The 18336-nt window shown below is 42.8% G+C and overlaps 1 long non-coding RNA gene across 2 annotated transcripts in view; it reads right to left on the reverse strand.

Moving 5' to 3' along the window:
* Positions 1-18336, reverse strand: part of LOC310845448 — a 65101-nt gene that overhangs the window by 9968 nt on the left and 36797 nt on the right. The window contains exon 2 of one of the 2 annotated variants that reach the window (XR_014564748.1): positions 4975-5033. The exons of the other annotated variant lie outside the window; for it this stretch is intronic. This is a non-coding gene — a long non-coding RNA (uncharacterized lncRNA). The remainder of the gene's footprint in view (positions 1-4974; positions 5034-18336) is intronic. 2 annotated transcript variants of the gene reach the window in all.

The raw sequence follows: 18336 nt of genomic DNA on the forward strand, positions 1-18336 counted from the left end.
TCTCCCTCGGCAAGGATGGTTTTGTGCAGCTATTTTTTAAGCTGAACTGCTTGGAGCTTTCTGCATAATGTTTTAGGCTTTGAGAATCCTAACAAGTGCTTACTATATGTTCAAACATCAAAGCAAACTCTGGAAATAAGTTGAAAGGGGTGTCCTTGCATCCTGCTTGGTGGAACTGTAACCAATTTGCCAACTGTTCCTGACCATCTTGTAAATCGGAGTACCAACCAGAAAAAAATTATAGAAAAAAATTTAAAATCCTTTAAAGTTGGATTAAAAAGGGACGTAAAACCTGCAGTGAAGAATAAGCAGGTGCACATAGGTTTGTGAGTGAACCTGTCTTCATTTTCATTGACTTCTCAAGCTGCTTTTTCTGAGGTAGTTTCAGAACAGCATAGAATTGTGAATGTCAGTAGCACTTGCTCTCTGAAAAAGAAGGAACTTGACAGTACAGGAACAAAGGGAACTCACATCACGATGGTGGATTTCAGCAGTTAACAGATAATGTTCTGTGGAGAGCAAAATGCATAGGTAAAGGGGAACTGCCAAGGTACAGTGAAGCTCTTAAAAAGTTATCAGTGGTAGTTGCCCCAAAAGTGCTGCAGGCAACATGAAAACTAAATAAAAGGAACTTCGTTGGAAGAAAATACAATGAAGAATGGGCCTCACAGGGTGGGTATAGAAGAACAAGGAGGTCCAAATTGGGAATAGACTAGAAATAAATTACAGCTGTAGCAAGGGATGGCAGAACACTTCAGAGGTGATATTATGCTAAATGCAAGAGTAGTGAAATAGTTATTGTGGAAGAGTAGTGAAATAGATATTGTGGAATCATTGCTCTTTTTGCTAAGAAGTGAAGGTTTCGAAGGCTTGGAAGGAACTCTTCAAAAAGATTCACCCTGAGTCCATTCTTGCATCCCACAGCGATGGGGCTTCCATTAGAATCTTTACTGCAAAGCTTAATACAGGGGTGAGAAACTAACTCCCAACATTCCCAGCCACTGGGAGTTGTAGTCCAGCAATGTCTGGGGGGACCACGTTCCCCATGTCTGCCTTAATAGCAAGGCTTTGAATGTCTCCTCACTATACACACACACACACACACACACCCTAAATGAAGTTAATGGGAAGCTCTTGGAGGCAAGGAAATTTTATGTGCTTACCAAGAGTTCAAAACACAAAGTAAACAAAAACACATCAATCACTGTCAGGCTGTTGTGCTTTGTATATGCTTATCAAAGTTACATCATGGAAACAGAAAAATGCCAGGAGGTCTTAAATGTTCTCAGAAGCAACCAGGTGGAAGGAGTCTTACTGATGAGGCTGAGGCAGCTGACAAAGGCCATCACATGAGCCAGCTCTGTCATTTTGTCTCTCTTCACCAGGGGAGACTTTAAGAAAACACAGAACTGGCAACAGGGGGAAAAGGCAAGGAGGGCTGGCACTGCAGCCAGCCATTGTGAACTGAGAATGAGCTTTGGTTTGGGACCAGCTCATAATGGCTCCTTTTCTAAACTGGGGTAGCTGGTTTCTCCTCCTTGAATTCCACGTTTCATGTCATTTTTACCATACAGCCATCACAAGAAAGATCTGAGGTCATTCAAATCCATCTACACATTTCGGGATCATTCACAAACAACGACATTGCTTTTTCCAGCATCCTCAAGGAACGGTAATGAAAATGCAGGTTCTTAAAGCTTTTTGTTGAAATGAACTGAAGCCCTTGGTTTAATTTTTGGCTTCAATTTGTAAGAAGGGCAGTTTCTTGGATGCAATAACTCTGATGTTTTAGAATGAAATTTGGAACAATACATTCCGGACACAATTCTGCTTTACGTGTGGGTACCACACCAATCGGGACGCGGGTGGTGCTGTGGGTTAAACCACAGAGCCTAGGACTTGCCGATCAGAAGGTCAGCGGTTCAAATCCCCACGACGGGGTGAGCTCCCGTTGCTCAGTCCCTGCTCCTGCCAACCTAGCAGTTTGAAAGCACATCAAAGTGCAAGTAGATAAATAGGTACTGCTCCGCCGGGAAGGTAAACGGCGTTTCCGTGCGCTGCTCTGGTTCACCAGAAGCGGCTTAGTCATGCTGTATGCCGGCTCCCTCGGCCAATAAACCCCAGAGTCGGCCACGACTGGACCTAATGGTCAGGGGTCCCTTTACCACACCAATCACATGCCCATTTTCAAGTAGGGGTGTGTGAGGGAGACAAGAGAGATATTGCAATGTAAGATCATGCTTTTAAATAATGGGAAGGAATTCAGTAGATCTTCAGAGCACAATTCTTTCCAACAGCCCTGGGAAAGGCTACACCCAATGTGAATAATTTCTAGAAATGTTATTTCCCGAATACCTCATGGTCAAACTGCATATATTTCAAACGTGCTTTTGGTTTCAGGAACTGAAACAATTTCACAACATAAGATGTGGAGCTTTTTAGCGTTACTCTGTGGAGTTGCCTGTGTTAGCAGTCCTCTTTCTCATGACTGGGGCCTGAAAACACTGACTTGGCAGAGATGTTAAACGGTCCCAGGCGATATTTAGGCAAAGCTTGAATAAATTGTGATGGAAATTGCTCAGTGTGCGCCAAGGGCTGTTGCAACCTCCAAGAAACTCGCAGATGGAAAAGACGGAAAATAATCGAATGAAACTGTTTTGTACTAGTAAAGAGCTTCAGAGGCCTCATTTGCTCCTTGCCCTTTGGATAACGGGCACAGAGTTTCAAGCTGAGGATTAACATGAAATGATGTACATTGTCCTAAATATTCATACAAACTTTCATTCCATTGGGTTCATTGTCTCCGGCTTCGAGCACACCAGATCACATCGTGTTTTCTTTTACATCCTTCCTGTTCTCAAACACAGGTGCTAAGTTTGAGCTGGGGTCTGTCCTTGAAGACATTTTATACCAAGCTCTTGGTTTTCAGCGACGACGTCACTTTCCATTGTGTGTTGTGACTTTCCTGTCTCCCTGGAAAATAGGAGCTGGGGCTCATCTTTGGAAGTGCAGCCTGATCTCATGAACATGCACTCCCACTTCCATTCTGCCATCTGGATGTTTGAAGGAGATCTTGCATTTGTTTGTGCGTTGCATTTCCCCTTCATCTGGGTGGCCTTTGTCACAGGGTGATTGTGCAGAAACAATAGGGGCATTGAGCTCTTTGGAAGAAGAGGGGGATTAAAAATGGGCAATTAACAACTATGGGTGCTTGAGCCATTCCAGAGCAGGTGCTCGCTGTGCCAAACCCTACCACTCTTGGTAGCTCCTTTTCTTCCTTGCAAAGGACCAAGGGGGCTGCTCTCCTTACCTGTGCAAAGTGCCTGAAGGAGCCTTTTTCTTTAAATGCTGTGTAGTTAAAATGTCCAGCAAGTATGGCGTTCTCATGTCATCTTCCTGTTCAGCATCACTTCCTGGGATGCCCATGTGGACTCCACAACATCTCAAGAAGTGTCAACAGAACAGCAGCCAGCATGCCGAGAGTTTTGTACTGAGGCAGATGTGTGCCTGGCTAGACTTTTATTTGTAAGCCAGTGTGCGGCTTCAGGGAAGCATCTTCCTCCCTCCCTTTGGCCGTGGATAAGCAGTACAAAGCAAAAATAGTTTACCATTTGAAGAGATTTTAATGATCACAGTGAAAAAACAAAGAGTCCATTCTCAGAATAAAGGTGCTCCCAATTAAGGTTTACACCCACTTTCCCCCCTGAGTCACCACCTCGTCTTGTAACCTGATCTTGCAACCACAGTTCCTTCTGTGCAGCTACCTTATCTAATCTCCATGACCTTGGACTAATCAGCTGGATGGTTTCCAGTGAACTGGAGTTTGTTAACACTCTTACGGTTCATTTTTCTCCTAGCTCTTCACCACCCACTTCTTCCCAACTTTTGTCTTCTGAAGTATGTCCCTCTGCAAACCACTGTTCCAAATCTATCATGTCATACTGCTCCCGGGAAGATTCAGGATCATGATCAGGAGCAGGGGGTGGTTCCCACCATTCCTCATCTGTGCAGTCCTCTTCAGCACGGTCCCTGACAGCCAGCTGCGGAACCCCATATGCAATCTGCAATGTTGTATAGTTGCATGGGAGTCCCAAGAAACAGTGCTGAGCCTAAAGACTCACCCGAGAGCTTTGCTACTGGAGAAAGCAGGATGCTTTTGCTGCACTTAAAGAAAAATAAAGACCCCCTCAGCTGTGGTGCCCTGGCCTGCGTGGGTGCCTGGACCTGCACTAGCTGGTCCTAGCCAACCCCAGTCTGAGGAGATAAATCCTGGGAGAGTTGGTTTTCTGTATGGGGCTTCTAAGATACTGTTTATATGAGAGGAGGGGAGTAGTTTCCAGTTGTTAAGTGTGTAATAGCATCCCAGTTTTCCTTAGCGTCTATCAGGCCTTTTTGGGGATAGATAGAATAATTTTTGTTTACTTTTTTGAAATTATTTAAAATACGCTGTTTCCAAGAGCTGCCTCTGTCCTTTTGTCTCTGCTGTAGCAAACCCATCAGCTGAATAAACTATCCAGAGGAAGCTGAAGGTGGAAAGGGTACAAATCCGGACAGAGAGGGAGGCAAATGGTGTAGGTTATTTATAATCTTGCAGTTTAAGAGAAGTAGAATCTCTTCTCTTCCCGAAACGCTTTCCTCACAACTTAGGGTGCCTCTCAGATTTTTGTCCTAGTGGGAGCCAGAAGCCCCTAAGTCACCCAGGTGACAGAAAGGGTAAAGTTCCTATGGCACAGGATTCCTGCCGAGCAGCAATAACTGCACACTGGGAAGAGCCTCTGTGCATCTGGTACACATAAAAGCCAGGATCCTTGATGCAACTGTTGAATCATGGTTCTCCTTTGTGGAAATTGGCTGCAGATTGTCCCGTTTTTGTTTAATCATTTCTTCATCATATCCTGTCTCCAACCTTTTGAATGTTAAAGGCCCAGAACAGCTTTTGGAACCACACATAGTCTTGTGGACTTTTATACTTACACAAATAAGAGCGCTGCCTGGTCTTCATTTAAAGTGACAAACATGGAAGGCTTCCAAATCTGCAAGCAATACAAAAGGAGCGCTTAGCAGGACGGTGCCTGTTTTGCGTGTGAACAACTCGAAGCTAGTAACTTTTGCGCAGTGCAAAGGACACATGTAGTGCCGTTAGGGTTTTTGGCTGCTGGAGCTACCTGCACACCTCTCTGAAACTTTGACTCACTTGTCTCTGGTTTTCACTCCTGTTTTACTCCCTCTTCACCAAGGGGTGAACAGTTCAGAGCAGCCTTTCCAGGACCAATTTTCCTCTGGGAACACCACACTCTTAATATTACTCTGTGTGTGTGTGTGTGAGAGAGAGAGAGAGAGAGAGAGAGAGAGAGAGAGAGAGAGAGAGCACAAACTCTGAAATTATTTGTCACGTCTACAAGTAGAGCACAAGTTGCAACTATACATGGTATGATCTGTGCAGGCCTCAGACACCAGCAAATTCGGAACACCCACCCAGGAAAGAGGTGGGAGCATCAAGCTTCTGCTAAGCTTGTATCCACTGGTGGTCTCCTCCTTCAGAATGGATATTTGAATTTTTGTGAATTAGTTTTATGACTGAGCAATCCTGCTGAGTGGATTGAAGGTGGCATTTGGAGAAAGTGAGGTGACTGCCTCAAGCAGCAGCCCAAGCTGTTTCTTCAGAGGCACTTGTTCCCTCTGTTGCCGCAGGTCCTGTCCTCAGCTGATCTGCTGCCTCAGATGTGGGGAATTCCACTTCACCACCAGTGAAGTAAGAGTTAATGGCTAGCTAGTTCAGTAGGCTTCGGAATGTAGAACTGGAGCCAGCAAGATGTCTGACCAGCAAATACAACATTTCATGAGCTATCAGTATGTTTTATGATTCACAGTACAGTGGTACCTTGGGTTAAGTACTTAATTCGTTCCGGAGGTCCGTTCTTAACCTGAAACTGTTCTTAACCTGAGGCACCACTTTAGCTAATGGGGCCTCCTGCTGCCGCCTCACCGCTGGAGCATGATTTCTGTTCTCATCCTGAAACAAACTTCTTAACCCGAGGTACTATTTCTGGGTTAGCAGAGTCTGTAACCTGAAGCGTATGTAACCCGAGGTACCACTGTATTTGAATGCTATCACAATTCTAAGTACTTGGGTACCCTGGGGACTTCCATTTCCCAGAGTCCCATGGGGCTTAAGATATTGTGGTTTTAGCATTCCAATGAACACTACTGTAAGGAAACATTTGGGGAAAGAGGAGGAGTTTCAAGAATTGTGGGAAGTTGGGAGAGGTGTTCAGGCCCCATTGCAGTCCTAAAGATGCCACATTTTGGCTTGGGAAATGAGTGTTTTTTCTTTCTGTTTGTATATGTGAGAAAGTACATTGGTACCTCGGGTTCCATATGCTTCAGGTTACATACGCTTCAGGTTACAGACTCCTCTAACCCAGAAATAGTACCTTGGGTTAAGAACTTTGCTTCAAGATGAGAACAGAAATCGTGTGGCAGCGGTGCAGCAGCAGCAGGAGGCGCCATTAGCTAAGGTGGTGCTTCAGGTTAAGAACAGTTTCAGGTTAAGAACAGACCTCCTGAACGAATTAAGTACTTAACCCGAGGTACCACTGTAACTCGTATTATCCTAATCTATTCCGAGCTGAACCAAAATAGTCAGCTATCAAATACTGCAGAATATCAAAGATGGAGGAGGGGAGGGACCCACTGGAATCAAACCTAATTGGATTTCAAATACAGGTATCAAATATTTGCTAAACGTTTGGGTATTCAGAGAATATCTGGGAAGCAAATTCCTTTCAAATCTATAAATAAACTTTTACAGCCGATATGGAAAGCCTTTTTGGCCTCCTCTCCAAGTTCCTAAGTTTCTCTGGCCCCATTATAACTGTGAGCTAATGTGACAGCAAATACTGCATTACTTTAGAACAACTGCAGATGTTTAACATGGAGATTGCTGGTGTGGTTTTGCAGGCAACAGCAGATGGCAGAGTGTCTCCACAGAAGGTGATGTGAGACTAAGCCTGGGTTCTTCCACTTCCCTGCTGTGGTAGCAGATGGAAATGCTGGCCAGCAAGGACACAGAAATGCCATGGTTGGTGCTGTGCAGCACTGCCTTTGATGACTGGCCAGTTAGCACAGTGCGTGTTAAATAAGCATTGATGGGGGGGGGGGTAAAGGAGATGTACCCAAGATCAGAGGAGGAGGAGCATATCCACCAGTTGGACAAATTAACAAGCAGTCAGACATACTGTTGCAATTTTACCTTAGATGTGATTTGCTCCGAAGTAGCTGTGCATAGGATTGCAATCTCAGGCAATCTTTGGTGTAAACTGGCAGAGTTCTGTATGGGGGTGATGCATGCTGAAGTCATGAGGATATGCATTTTTCTCGAGTTTATCACTCTTTTTCTGTGCCCTCTTTCTAAGAGAGTGAAGCATTTCTATAATATTGCTAGTTTTGTCGAATGCTTTCAGTTCTTGAATCTCAGTAAGATGCCGAACCCCATTAATCTGACACCAATAACGTCTAAATTTTAGTAGGTTTGTAATATATATAAATTCAGTAGGTACAGATATCTTCAGGTGAGGGATCTAATACGTTTGAAAGCCCTCCACTCATATAAATCTTTCCACCTAGCATATTAGGGAGAAAGGTTTTAGCCTAGGGAGATCTAATTTTCTATATGTACAGGGTTTCTTTTATATAGGGTTCAGTCCCTCATTTGCTGTCTGAAGTAGTACAATCCAGTAAGAGTTGTGTCATGTGAGTCTGCTGATTGCTCAGATCTAAGGAACTAATGTCATGTAAATGTTTTGGGGGCTTTTTTACTTTAATTTTATAATACTGCTTAGGTATTTTTAATGTTGGCTCTATTATGGCACTGTTTTATTGTTTTTCTGTTGTATTTTTTACGTGCCAAGAACTTATGAGATTTTTAAATATTAAACAGTTTAGAAAGGCTTTTAAATCAATGAATTAAATCAATAGAGAATGTCTAATGTTCTCAGATCAGAGGTTGCTCATTGTGTGTTTAAATAACGAGAGTGCAAATAGTTGAAGCACAAAATCTGCTGTTTTCATCAGGTTATTAACATAACATTTCTGTATCTGAGTCATATCTTGGGACAGCAAACCCTGCGCTGTGTTTTAAAGAATCTCTCACTGATCCCCAAGAGGACATTCTTGTCAGAGTAATGCAAGTGGAATCTTCAGAAAAATCATGAACCAGATGAATTTCGTCAGTGTTTGAAAATGTGCCGCACAGTAACTTTACAAGGCTCTGTCACTCCAGCTGCAGTGCTAACTAGTGGGCGGGGGGGCTGCTGGTATTGATTCTCTATCCCTAAGAACTGCTATTTTAAATCCTTTCACTGGGATTTACAAATGCAAAGATGGACAGAGCCCCTGTATCTTTAAAAGATGGAATCCCAACAGGTGTTGGGGGTTTCCCATCTTGGCATCCAAAACTCATTGGAAGCAGGCAGGTACCTAAAAGCAGACAACATATTTCCACAGAGAACAGTTGCCAATGTTGCCATTCTGCTTCACTTGACTCTAGCAAGCTAAGACTCAATCTAGACAAGCCAGGTGCTTTTTGTCAGCACTGATGCTGATCTTGAGATTAAACACACACCTTGTTATGATGGGGAAGGACTCTTGTTGGAAGCTGAAGCCAGTTCAAAGGTCAGAAGTGCTCCCGAACCCAGCTTTGCTCCCAAAGTAGGCAGATAGCTGCTATGGTCAGAACAAGTGCAGACCACTGGTGAGGGCTTGTTGTTCCTGCTGGTTCGTTGCTGATCCTGTCTTCATTTCAGCTAAGACTTGAGTAAAGCTTTGAGAAGTCATTCCTTCAAAAAAGCAGGACTGTAAACAAATTTTACAGTTTTCCTCCATTGACAAAGTTCCAGAAGTTTCTGTATCAAATTGTTGCCACTCCGGTTATTGAAAACAGAACAATTTGCTAAATGTTATTTTGGGAAATGTGTGACTCCATTCTCACGGCAGGGAAACCATGACTGAAGGTGCATTGACTGGTTTTGTACATGCTAGTATGATCTATAGCAACCTAGAGTGTGGTTTCCATTGGGGCACGAATCACAGGGCTTGTATTTACATATCTATCCTTTTCTTCCACCACATCTGCGCTACAAGCTCTCAGTAAAACTTGTAATGCTTAATCCATTCATTCAGCTACTTGGAATGTATATTCCACATGCAATTTAATATAAATAGGTATTAACTATATTGTATGTTCTGGATAGGTATCATCAACTATTCAAAGGCAGCTTGTAAAAGGAGATCAAATTACATATTTGATGTTAGATTTTTTCAGAAAATAATGTGTTCAGGACACAGGATAAGCTAAGCTAAGCTATTTTCCAAAGTTTTTAGAGCTTGTCAGGGGCAGTTCTCCTCACCACTACTTCTAATAAGAAGCTCTCCATGGGATACAGGGAAGGTTTCAGTCATTTTCATGCCCGAAGCAAATGTTTAAATTACAACCCTCTCTTTGCATCTTTTTAATACTATAGAAAAAGAGGTTCAAGACCATTAGGAAACATCCCCAGTCATTATACAACATTAAGGTTCTTGTGTTAAAAGTTCCCAGCCATTCATCAAAAGTTCCCATTTGCCCATTCACTGTGATAGGCCTGTTCACAGTATAAACAACAACATGCATTGGTTTCTCAGGAGCAGAAACAGATTTTGTCTTAGGGGTCACGTTTGAAAATCCTCCCCCACCACAGACCTCTCTAAACTGAAATATCCTTGCAGAGTTGCAGTACTTATAAACATCCCAGATGATTCATTGAGGTCTTCAGATGCCAGAGTGCAATTATAATAGTTGGGGCAGAATGCGCCAGAAAGTCCTCCTGTGCAAGCCTTCGTAAGATTAATGGGTGATATGCAAAAGCACAGAATTTATTTCAATTTATAGCATTCCCCAATTCCAAAGACTTGGAAGAGGTAACAAAAGCAACACACCATTCTTGGAAAGCACATGATTTTCCTCAAAGAATCTTGGGAATGGTAATCCTGAGAATATAACAGACTAGAGAACTTAACAGACTAGAGTTCCCAGGATTCTTTGCGAGTTGTGCTTTAATTGTATGGTGCATACACAGCCAACGTCAGCAAAACATGATAGTGTCCCCCGTCCCCCCCAGTTTCAGTCAACTGAATCCTGAGTCCCAATGGGATAACCAGCAGCTGAATGCTTCTAAACAATGCCCAGATCCAAGTATTCTATTACTGGGTGCAGACAGTCAGAACTTCTCATGCCCCTGCTTTTTTGCTGTCCCTCGTGCACAAGTGGTGCCCTGAACACTGCTATCTTAAACACACTTATTACAGAGTGAACCCCATTGAAAATAGTAGGGTAAACTGGGTAAACATGTGTAGGGATTGTTCTGTAAGGATTTGACATGTCAGGTACCATAGTGATAAGCGGCGGCTCACTCAACACGTTAATTTAATTAGAAACTGAGAGCAATGAAGCCAGTGGGGCAGAACCTCAAATGCAGGTGGTGAAAAATTCAGAACTCATCTGGCTGATCGTAGGTCTGTGTTTTCCTTTCCTTTCCTTATGAAAGTTCCAGGCAGCTAGTTCTGCCATTCAGGCAATGGATGGGTCTGGAAGATTCTCTACCATGTCACCCATCAAGCTAAACACAGCTGATTATCCATGTATTCTGGCTGGCAGAACCACCCATCTATTTTTATAGCCATTGGCAGTCAGCAAAATGTTAATCAAGCCCCTTGTGGGACTAGGTCCATGGTTGGTGGACTGTGTAAAGCTTGGGCTAGTCGCAAGTTGAGCAGAACTAATAATATATGCCAACATTATCTGGAAATTGACCCCTCTCGTGTTTTCATGTAGTAAGATGTGTTTCAAAGAGCTTTCCCTCTTAATATATGTATAGCTCAAGATCACAGCTTGTTAAGCCTGGGACATTTCAAACCCTTGGAATGTGGTTGATAAAAGCTTCTGTCTTCCTGACCTGGTTATTTCATTCAAACTGTGAAAGATCCAATTAATAAAGAAGCATGCCCAAAAGAAATAAACCAGGAATTTGGGGATGGACACATACCAAACAAAAAAACTCCACCAACCTGCACTCAGCATTTTACTGGGGAATTTAATTACCGTCCAAACATTGTTCAAAAGTGTTTCACAACTGGATGCTGGCACATCTGCCTTGAAATCTTTACTAGTTCCCTTCCCACACTAGTTTCGTCTCAAAGGTATTTTGGCTTGTTTTAATGCACTGCAGGGAAACGGGAAACATCTGAAGCCATTACTCCGTGCTGTGAAATACTTAGGGCTTATCAATGTTTAACACATAGGTATGAATAATGTATTTAATATATACATCTCTTCTAGCAAGTCCTCTAAAGAGATAGTTAGCTGCAACATATACATCAATGCAATTGTTCCATAAGCAACTGGCAGCTTTCATTGAACTGATTACATTTGTGCTTTAGTTCTAACACAATGTATTGCCCAGAATGCTACATGTGCAGCTTATTTTCACATTCCTCTATTAGTCATTTTTCCAATATTTGGTATATAAGAACCTTGCTGTTGTTACATAAGGGAGCAGTTTTGGATAACGCTTGTGCACAGTTTTTGTAACAGAATCGCAAAGATACCACATTTACAAGTATTCCAGTCATTCTTTTTTCCAAACAAATCACCAATAAATAAATAAAAATCATCTCCCTACCACCACTACGGTGGAACAACTTCAAGATGTAATCAGGGACAGATGTCCCATTGCACAGTTGCTCTGAGCTATGCCGTTCGGCAATAGCCTTGTGCCCTATCCATTTCTCTGTTTCCCATCTCTTCTCTCTAAGAACCAACTCCAGTAATTTTAACCTTTCCTTTCCAAACAGCATTATCTTTACACCCATTCCTTCTTTATATCATTATCAGAGGAGAGAGAGAGAGAGACTAGGGTGTGCGCTTCATAGATTTATGTTAACATTTCTAAACAGCTAAGCTTGTCTAATATTTGTCCTTTATTGATGTGTGAAGTCAGGACATTGATATAATTAGATTACTCATGAAGCCTGAATCGAAAGTGAATTACTGATTCCAAGCCTATTATTTCTTTATTGTTACAATACAATACAAGCCTATTATCCATTTATTGTTACAAGGTCGAGCTTGGGCCGGTCACTGTCTCTCAGCTTAGCCTACCTCACAGGATTGTTGTGAGGATAAAATAGGGAGTGGGGAAACCATGAGCTCCCATGAGGAAAGATGATTTAGGAAACTTGACTTTTGTCATTGGCTGACGAGAAGCAGCCCTAGGGATCTCCAAGACCTCATGTTGTTGCTTTCGGTTGACGCTGCATTAACATTTCTACTGCCTGCCTGTCCTTGTGTCTGCCCTAGTATGTATACCATACATTTGAAGCACATCACCCCCGCCCCTGCCCCCCAAAAACTGTAGGTTACCCCCACAGAACTACAATACCCTTAACAAGCAACAGCTCCTGGGTTTCTTGGAAGAGCGTGTGTGCTTTAAATACCATATTTTTCCGTGTATAAGACTAGGGTTTTGTTTTTGTTTTTTTAACCAAAACAGGAGGTTTAAAATTGGGGCTCGTCTTATTCACAGGTAATGCTGAGGGGTGTTTTCTTAATTTGGATTCATGGGGGCATCTTATACACAGAAAAATATGGTATATGGTGTGCAAGCAGCCATACTAACCCATCTGCTGAACTTGCATATTTGAAAATAAGCAGATATTTTTAAAATGGAACAAGCCTCTTTCCTCCCTAGGAAACTGGCCCCATAAAAAGCATCTCTGGGAAGTGGGGAACACAAAACAACATGCCGCAGTCTCTATGTCTGAAAGTCGGCCCCTTTATTTAGAGATCTTGGAGTGTCCAACGTGTTGGAAAAGTTGACTGCTCTTGACCGGCTCCTTCTCTCATGTTGAAAGTTTTCTATGTGTAAAATCACCAGTCGCCCTTCAGTGGTGCTCTAGGGAAATCGCAAGTGAGCCACAAGCCATAACGGTTTTAGAGTGATTTAATAACGTTGTTATAGAAACATTTTTTTTAAAAAAAATTGGAAAATCATAACCATGTGAAGTCCTTGGAAAGGGACCACCGACTCTGCTTGAGGGGAGGGCGAAAGGAAGTGAGTGAACGGCAAAAGCCAGCCTTGGCTGCGAGGTGAGGGCACGGCACCGAGGAATGGGCCAAGAAAGTGCAGCGGAGGACTTTGGCCCCACATCCTGCTGTTTCCATAGCAACCGGCACTGAAGGGGGACAACAAGCGAAGCAGGAGGAATTTTTTTAATATATTTTTTTTTACTGGTGAAACTTATACCCCAGGCTGGGCCGTTCTTGTCAGTCTTTCAAAACAAATTTAGTTCAGGAAGCTAAAATAAACCTCTGCGTTTCAAGTTGAACAGAAGGATGAGTGAGCCAGCAAAGAAATGCCTGATCCAGAAGATTTCGAAATTGTCCTCAACTGTGCTGACGATCTGTCCGATTGGCAGTGTAAATATGGTAGCGGAGCGGATGACGTAGCGAGGCCAGAATTAATTCATCCTTCCCACCACTGTCCTCTTTCCAAAGTAGACAATCGGTGCTATTGGAGACAATTTTACCTCAGGCTTTTTCAGCCCAGGAAAACCCAGCACCTGTTGCAGGATTTACAAGTGTCCCTATTTTCCAGGGACAGTTCCGGATTTACAGAAGCCGTCCTGGTTTCTGATTTGATCCTGGAATATCCCGCTTTTCCTTAGGACATCCCTATTTTCATCAGAGAAATGTTAGAGGTATGCAGCCCCTGAGCCAAGGAGATAAGTACCATATTTTTTGCTCTATAAGACTCACTTTTTCCCTCCTAAAAAGTAAGGGAAAATGTGTGTGCGTCTTATGGAGTGAATGCAGGCTGCGCAGCTATCCCAGAAGCCAGAACAGCAAGAGGGATTGCTGCTTTCACTGCACAGTGATCCCTCTTGATGTTCTGGCTTCTGAGATTCAGAATATTTTTTTTCTTGTTTTCCTCCTCCAAAAACTAGGTGCGTCTTGTGGTCTGGTGCGTCTTATGGAGTGAAAAATACGGTAAATATACAACCTTTGGAAGACATCTGAAGGCAGCCCTGTATAGGGAAGATTTACAATGTTTAATGTTTCATTATGTTTTTATATGTGTTGGAAACTCTGCAGAGTGGGTGGGGAATAATAATAATAATAATAATAATAATAATAATAATAATAGTTGTTATAGGATGTCCCTGTTTTCATCAGATAAATGCTGGAGGATATTCTGTTGCTGCGCATTCTTCCTCTAGTGCAATTCCTTAAGGTCACCTTTGAAGGCTACAGAGCAGCAAAAACAAAAACAAAAAAGACACTGGAGATGATGCTCTTCCAGTGTAGTGTTTGAAATGGGAACTCCATGCATTTTCCCCCACAGTGTGCTGCCTCACCTGAGGCCTGGCAGTGGTTCCTCAAGATCTTAGGCCCAGGTCTTTCCAAACCCTGAAATTGGAGGCCTTGTTAATTGGAAATTCTGCAGATCAAACCTGCAGCATGTGGGTCCTAAGCTCCTCCCTCTCAAGTGCCACCAAGATCCTTCCATTGCATCAGTTCGAGGAATCCACGTCTCCTGTTTGGTGGTGGTCCAAAAATGTAGAGTTAGCAGGTAAGCGCACACATAAACCATCAGTGATAGAGCAAGCACTTGAAGCAATTAATAAGTAGAGGTGAAGGTCATGGACAATTGTCAGAGTTTCCTCAGCCGTGCCTCCATTATTGGTTATTTGACATTGCTCGACTTTTTCAGAAAACTTCCAAAACATGAATGTAAAATTCTTTCCTTATCAAATCCCCCGTGTCTCCAGCCACCCACTGTAGCAGAAATGCAATCAGTTGCCTTTGTACTGATAACAAGGAGCTGAATAATAGGCCCATTATGATGGAAGAGTTCAACAACACTTTAGGTAACGCGATTATTTAGACATAATTGGCATTTCAGAACTATGACTCACAGGGGGCTATTTTAAAATGCTTGCAAACGAATGAAACTCACGAAGCCTAGTTACTAAGTGCAAGAATAGCAATGGGTGTGCATTTTTGTTGAATTTAGTTCTGCACACAGTGAGGCTGCTTAACTTCCATTGACTACAATAGGATTAAGGCCATTTTAACTAGGTGCAGAGTTGTAACCCTTGGCGTTGATTCGTTTTATGCGTATGGGTTATCATCTTGGACAATCTGAAATCATGCCATTTGGCTGCCTAGTGGGGAAAAGAGAGTCAGACTTTAAATCCATCCCTCTTCTCTCTCTCACCAACAGCTGGCAGGTGCTATTTTCATTTCTCCTGTTAGGTTTTTCTCACTGGGATTGTCAGTGTTCTTATTATTCTCGTTCTTATTCCTCTGTTTTATTGTCCTCTGCTTTTAAGAAACTTGCGACTGAAAAGTACATTGTATTTCTTTGCCCTGCAGAAGAAGACTAAATTACTGACAAGAACATGCAATCCCATGCAGAGAGAAATCATGCACGCAGCAGCTTCCATTTGCCATTCCCTGTCCAGTTAGCAATAGATGCACAAAACCTTCATCCATCGTTAAGGATGGGGGATAAATCTGAATTTGTTCACATTTAAAGGTGAACCTAACTAATCCACACTTTCCTTTAAAAATGTGTGAAACAAAATACAGACAACCTTTGAAATTCAGGCTTGTCTGAATTTTGCAATGCAGTTATTTAGCCAAGTAATGAATTGATGCTTTTGAATTCTGGTGCTGGAGGAGACTCTTGAGAGTCCCATGGACTGCTAGAAGATCAAACCAATCCATTCTTAAGGAAATCAGCCCTGAGTGCTCACTGGAAGGACAGATCGTGAAGCTGAGGCTCCAATACTTTGGTCACCTCATGAGAAGAGAAGACTCCCTGGAAAAGACCCTGATGTTGGGAAAGATGGAGGGCACAAGGAGAAGGGGACGACAGAGGACGAGATGGCTGGACAGTGTTCTCAAAGCTACCAGTATGAGTTTGACCAAACTACGGGAGGCAGTGGAAGACAGGAGTGCCTGGCGTGCTCTGGTCCATGGGGTCACAAAGAGTCGGACACGACTAAATGACTAAACAACAACAACAACAATGTGTGCCAGAAAAAGGTATGCAATATTTTGGAGGATTTAATAAAATATGAAAATGCATTATATTGAGGAAATTGTGTTGCAAAAATCTGTATATTAGGCAAAATTGCACAGAAAATGGTTTATATGAGAAACTCACACTAAAAGACTGATGGATTTTCATGAGGACTTAAAAAACCCCAGCAGTTTTAGTGAGGCAATTGAGATAGTGATTAAAAAAAAAACCAGGAAGGAAGGATTAAATGCTGTGCTTCCTCAGTGCTATTTTCCCCGAACTCCTGCACCACACACCTAGTTTGGTCCTCAGAGAGCTGACAAAGACATGGAGCAGGACGGGTAGAGAGGCAGGGGAAAGCTCTGTGGCCTTTTGCAGCAATGAGCTCCTAAAATGAGGGAATGCAGAGGACTTGGGCATTTTATAAGGGCCAGCAGGCCCCATATTCAAATCAGAAGGCTTGGATTCTTCTGCAATTCCACCCACAGCACAGAGCAAAAGCTAGAATGAGGGTGGCCTACTTTGTACGCGGACCATTTAAAAAACATTTTCCTCCAGTGGCTTGTGTCTCCAATTTTACCACCAGTCATTGCATTGCCAGCTGCTCCCCCAACTTCTGCCCTTCCCGTCAACATTGCCAATGTGTTTTTGTTTCTTTGGTGCCCTTGCATGCAGCTGGGAGCTCAGAACAGTCATTTTGATCATCCCTCCTCAGATGTCTCTCTTAACCTCACCACCAGCTGTTTTCATCACCACTTACCGTCGCTTCTCCTTGTGATCTCCTTTGCCTCGCTGTGACGTCTTGAGGCTTCAGAGGTCACCAGTTATTTGGAGCAGAGGACAATATAATCTCCCATAGACAATGCCAGGAACTCATGTTGCTTTTCAGTTTAATGGTTGCTTGAAAAGCTTAGGGAGATAAAGCTGCAAAATCTCTCCAGATCAAGACCTATATTTTGAAAGGACGCCCACTTGAGAGAAACAGATATGACCATTGTCATTTTCATATTTCCAAGAGAAGATGCTGGCATAGTCTAAAGCCAGAAGTTGATTTTTATTTATTGTTTGTTTCTTAATAATATCTCCAGACTACCCTTCATTTTTAACTATCTCATGGTAGAATACAATAGGATAGCATTTCCAGATTAATGGACTGGACCGCTTCAAAGTGCAGGTAGATGTTTACATATTCAATCCTCCATGTTAAAAACACACAGACTGTAAAAGAGGATAAAAACAGCAACAGCTGGTCTGGTTTTCTGTCTGCAGGACATTTATTTAATGCAGAGAAGAGATTAAAATCAGAATGCCCCATCTATAGCCTGAAGTAGTGTGATCTTTTCTGCCACCTCATCATTCCCTCAATTTCCAGAGTTTGGAAATAAATGTAGATTCTTATGAAGCCAAAAACAGCATCAGCAATGGATTGGATGGAGGTATCAGCAAGTTTAAGTGAACTCCAAGGTTTGCAAAAGAACAAAATACCTTAGAAATTAAGAGGAGAATGTCCAAAACAACCCAGTGATGACTGAGCATGTTCATTGGCCACAGAATGAGCTGACTATTGGGGAAAGGGAGAATGGAAAACCTGATGGAGGAGAAATGGAATGAAGCATAATGGAGAAATGTGTGGCTAGCTGACTAGAACACTGAACAGGAACAGTGCAGTATTATGCAGGTGTAGGATTGGCCTATGAAGGCTACTTCACCCATTATGTTTTTAGCCATTGCAGCTCATTATTGAGGATGCACCAGCAGTGCCACTGGTTTGGAGTGCAAAATGGCCCCCATACTTTCAGTGGTTAAAATAAACGTTTGCATGTTGCTGGTCCTCTTAGCAACAAATGTTAGAACCCATCCTTGGCTTTCCCTTGCCTTCTGTAAGTTGATGCTTAGCCAGGTGTACAAAACTTTGAGCACTGAATTTGATGAGGCCCGGTAATAATTAGGCATGCTTACACACACACACACACACACACACACACACACACACACACACCTACACCTCTGCCCCCCCCCCTCAGTAGCAATCTCAAAGCTGTTAGCCAGGGTCTCCCTGTGCAATGAGAATAGAAGGGTGAAGGGGAAGGGGATGACAACCCCTTTGACAAATCAGATGTCCCGCTTGAAGAACAATGTCAGGCCTTGAAATAGTTACAGGGTGGAGTTGTGGTAGCCTGCTCCTCACCAAATCTGCACGTTTGTGGGCATG

The sequence above is a fragment of the Podarcis gaigeae genome, assembly GCF_964106915.1.
Source record: "Podarcis gaigeae genome assembly, chromosome: 5".
Taxonomy (NCBI): Eukaryota; Metazoa; Chordata; class Lepidosauria; order Squamata; family Lacertidae; genus Podarcis; species Podarcis gaigeae.